The following is a 4,796-nucleotide window of genomic DNA, read 5'->3' on the forward strand; positions in this document are numbered from 1 at the left end:
ATATGCCCGTTTTTATTGCGAGTTGGAATCATTTATATTAAATGTTATCAATAGGGATATTATCATCATCACTTTATAAATGTTAATAAGCAAACCTCGTCAAGTCATACATTAAGATCACCCAAATGCCACCTCTCCACCATCATATTAAACCCCCACCTGGTTATATCCTTCTACCCCCCATCCCCAATGTTTGAGGTTTAAAGGTCTCACAGTTATGATAAGATCCTTCTGGTGGAAGTTTTTTAGCAAATGAAAAACAAATTGCTAAGATGACAATATTTCATACAGTTTGCTTTCCAGGTGTTTGAAATTATATCACAACGAAGTAAATATGCGAAAGACTGATTGAACAAATATCGAGAGTAATGGATTCCTTGAAGAGCTTACCGGGGGAACACTTTTAAGGTGTTGGACATCAGGACATGAAACGACAAATAAAATGGTAATAATACGAATACTCAATGCTAAGGAAATATTTCCTTTTGCCTTGGGAAGGGTGAAGCCAGCTAGACTCGGACCTTCGAGCATTGAGCAATCGTCACCAGGGAAGGGGGTTCGCTTGGAAGTGAGCGACTTGCCCAGATAATTTGATTGATTGACTGATTGATTAGGAGTTTTTTTTTTTTTGTCATCCTAAAGTTATTGACGCTGAACCAGATAATTTGAGTAAACAATGTGTTGATAGTTTAATATTCTATATCCTACATCCTATATACCACATCACTATAATAATGCACCAGTGAACTTTCATTGCATGTCATTTCACATATTTTATTGTCACCAATCACTTCTGAAACAATATAGATTATGTTAACTGATGATGCAATTTAAATCTCCAACCTTAAACTAATATAATTGATATAGCAAATATTATTTTCTCTAACAGTGCCGGAGCCAAGTAGCCAAGTAGCACCGAGCTACGTGGCTCATGATCGAAATCAAAGAAAAACACTGAAATCAACAACTAAACCTTTAAACCTCATTACCATTGAAATTTTGAACAAAGGCCACTTATTAATGATTGGTGGCCCAATAGGTGCTATTTGAAATGATACATTATTAGCCCCTACATATAAAACGTAGCCCATAGTGTGCATTTATGTGAGAGAGAGAGAGAGAGAGAGAGAGAGAGAGAGAGAGAGAGAGAGAGAGAGAGAGAGAGAGGAATTGCTTAATAAAATGCAAACGAATGATATTTCCGTGTTATGAATATTAATATGAATAGTCAGTTCCAATATTATTCAAAAAAAATTTATATAGAAATAGGATAGGAAAATTCAAATAAAAAGTTGTGATAAATCTTTTGATGAGTTAGTTTCGAAATATTAGATCACATTTCTTAAAAGAATAAAAAAATTCTCTCTCTTCATCGCATTTCTTAAGAGTGATATCGGTAATTTCCCTCCTCCTCACATTCGAACCATCCTAACGATGTCTCAGTTGTTTAACGTCACCCACCTTTCAGGGTAAGAGGGGCATGATCTCTCCATGTTAGGTCTGCCCAGGCGACACCGGTTTTGTTGCTGGGTGTACATACATACATATACCAAGGCACTTCCCCCGATTTTCGGGGGTAGCCGACATCAAACAAATGAAACAAAAAAGGGGACCTCTCCTCTCTACGTTCCTCTCAGCCTGACAAAGGACTCAACCGAGTTCAGCTGGTACTGCTAGGGAGCCATAGCCCACCCTCCCCCGTTATCCACCACAGATGAAGCTTCATAACGCTGAATCCCCTACTGCTGCTCCCTCCGCGGTCATCCAAGGCGACCAGAGGAAACAGCAGGGCCTACCGGAACTATGTCACTATCGCTCGCCATTCATTCCTACTTCTACCACGCTCTCTTGTCTCTCTAACATCTCTCCTCCTATCACCCAGAGCTTTTTTCCCTCCATCCATCCACCCAAACCTTGGCCTTCCTCTTGTACTTCTCCCATCAAATCTTGCATTCATCACCTTCTTTAGTAGACAGTCATTTTCCATTCTCTCAACATGGCCAAACCACCTCAACACATTCATATCCACTCTAGCTGCTAACTCATTTCTTACACCAGCTCTCACCCTCACCACTTATTCCTAAACCTATCTACTCAAGATACACCAGCCATACTTAGACACTTCATCTCAAACATATCTAATTTCTGTCTCTCCGTCACTTTCATTTCCCACAACTCCGATCCATACATCACAGTTGGTACAATCACTTTCTCATACAGAACTCTCTTTATATTCATGCCCAATCCTCTATTTTTTACTACTCCCTTAACTGCCCCCAACACTTTGCATCCTTCATTCACTCTCTGACGTACATCTGCTTCCACTCCACCATTTACTGCACCAACAGACCCCAAGTACTTAAACTGATTCACCTCCTCAAGTAACTCTCCATTCAACATGACATTCAACCTTGCACCACCTTCCCTTCTCGTAAATCTCATAACTTTACTCTTACCCACATTAACTCTCAACTTCCTTCTCTCACACACCAATCCAAATTCTGTCACTAATCGGCCAAGCTTCTCTTCCGCGTCTGCAGCCAGTACAGAATCATCCGCAAACAACAACTGATTTACCTCCCATTCATGGTCATTCTCGTCAACCAGTTTCAATCCTCGTCCAAGCACTCGAGCATTCACATCTCTCACCACTCCATCAACATACAAGTTAAACAGCCACGGCGACATCACACATCCCTGTCTCAGCCCCACTTTCACCGGAAACCAATCGCTCACTTCATTTCCTATCCTAACACATGCTTTACTACCTTTGTAGAAACTTTTCACTGCTTGCAACAACCTTCCACCAACACCATATAACCTCATCACATTCCACATTGCTTCCCTATTAACTCTATCATACGCTTTCTCCAGATCCATAAACACAACATACACCTCCTTACCTTTTGCTAAATATTTCTCGCATATCTGGCTAACTGTAAAAATCTGATTCATACAACCCCTACCTCTTCTAAAACCACACTGTACTTCTAAGATTGCATTCTCTGTTTTATTCTTAATCCTATTAATCCTTACTCTACCATACACTTTTCCAACTACACTTAACAAACTAATACCCCATGAATTACAACACTTATGCACATCTCCCTTACCCTTATATAGTGGTACAATACATGCATAAACCCAATCTACTGGTACCATTGACAACACAAAACACATATTAAACAATCTCACCAACCATTCAAGTACAGTCACACTCCCTTCCTTCAACATCTCAGCTCTCACACCATCCATACCAGATGCTTTTCCTACTCTCGTTTCATCTAGTGCTCTCTCTACTTCCTCTCTTGTAATCTCTCTCTCATTCTCATCTCCCATCACCGGCACCTCAACACCTGCAGCAGCAATTATATCGGCCTCCCTATTATCCTCAACATTCAGTAAACTTTCAAAATATTCCGCCCGCCTTTTCCTTGCCTCCTCTCCTTTTAACAAGCTTCCATTTCCACCTTTCACTGTCTCTTCAATTCTTGAGCCAGCCTTCCTTACTCTCTTCACTTCTTTCGAAAACTTCTTCTTATTCTCTTCATATGAATGACCCAATGCCTGATCCCACCTCAGGTCAACTGCCCTCTTTGCCTCACTTACCTTGCGCTTTACTTCCACATTTTTCTCTCTATATTTTTCATACTTCTATACACTATTACTCTGTAGCCGTTCTTCAAAAGCCCTCTTTTTCTCTTCCACTTTTACCTTCACTCGTTCATTCCACCAATCACTGCCCTTCCTCATGCTACATCCAACAAACTTCTTGCCATAAACATCACTTGCAATCCCAACAAAATTTTCTTTTACTAACTTCCACTCCTCCTCTAAATTACCAGTTTCTCTTACTTTCACTTCGTCATATGCCATTCTCAACCTTTCTTGATATTTACTTTTTACCCCTGGTTTTATTAGCCCTTCAACCTCACTAGCTCCCTTTTACATCCACTTACTCTATTCCCCCACTCTTTTGCTACAACTAATTTTCCTTCCACCAAAGATGATCAAACCTACCGTTAGCCATACCCCTAAACACGTGCACGTCTTTCAATCTTCCAAATATTCTTTTAGTTATCAACATATAATCCATTAACGCCCTTTCTACCACTCTTCCATTTGCCACTCTTACCCATGCATACTTGTTTTTATCTTTCATTTTGAAAAAGCTAGAACTTATCACCATCTCTTGCTCAACACACATATCTACCAGTCTCTCACCACTTTCATTTTCACTTGGTACGCCATACTTCCCAATGACACCTACCTCTCCAGCGCCACTCTAGCATTTAAATCACCCATGACAACTACATAAGTTCGTCTACCCAGTCCTTCTACACACCTAGTTAATTCATTCCAGAACACATTCCGCTCTTCTTCACTTTTCTCACAATCTGGCCCATACGCACTGACAAAAGACTAACATTCCCTACCCAACCTAACCCTTACCCACATTAACCTAGATGATATCTCCTTCCATTCCACTACTTTACCTGTCATCCATTCACTTAGCAATAAAGCCACACCTTCTCTTGCTCTTCCCCTTTCAATCACAGAAACTTTACCAGACATTTCACCAAACATCACTTCACCTTTCCCTTCTATCTTTGTCTCACACAAAGCCAATATATCCATCCTTCTATTCCTTAACATACTTCCAATCTCACATCTTTTACTCTCTATCGTCCTACATCCACGCACATTCAAACACCACAAAACTAGAGTGTGGGGAGCAGTCACTCTCCCCCCAGCTCAACTTCTTTGATGTCAGACAGGATTATAGTACAGGAGAG

Source organism: Palaemon carinicauda, chromosome 20 (assembly GCF_036898095.1).
Source record: "Palaemon carinicauda isolate YSFRI2023 chromosome 20, ASM3689809v2, whole genome shotgun sequence".
In the NCBI taxonomy this organism is placed as follows: Eukaryota; Metazoa; Arthropoda; class Malacostraca; order Decapoda; family Palaemonidae; genus Palaemon; species Palaemon carinicauda.